Raw genomic sequence first — 307 nt, 5'->3', positions numbered from 1 at the left:
TCTCTCTCTCTCTCTCTCTCTGTCTTTCTCTCTCTGTGTGTGTCTGTCTGTGTGTGTGTGTCTCTCTCTCTCTCTCTCTCTCTCTGTCTTTCTCTCTCTGTGTGTGTCTGTCTGTGTGTGTGTGTGTGTGTGTGTGTGTCCCTGTCTGTGTCTCTGTCTCTCTCTCTTTCTCTGTGTGTGTGTGTCTGTCTCTGTCTGTCTGCACCCTCTGCCTTTCTGGCCTTTATACTCTATGCTGACTCTCATCCGCTCTATCTTCTCACCTTCTCTGTCTTTCTGTCCTCGATGTGCACTCTAGAATTCTAGA

The sequence above is a fragment of the Rhincodon typus genome, chromosome 4 (genome assembly GCF_021869965.1).
Source record: "Rhincodon typus isolate 14 chromosome 4, sRhiTyp1.1, whole genome shotgun sequence".
In the NCBI taxonomy this organism is placed as follows: domain Eukaryota; kingdom Metazoa; phylum Chordata; class Chondrichthyes; order Orectolobiformes; family Rhincodontidae; genus Rhincodon; species Rhincodon typus.
The sequence above is the reverse complement of the archived record's forward strand: the minus strand, read 5'-3'. Positions refer to the sequence as shown.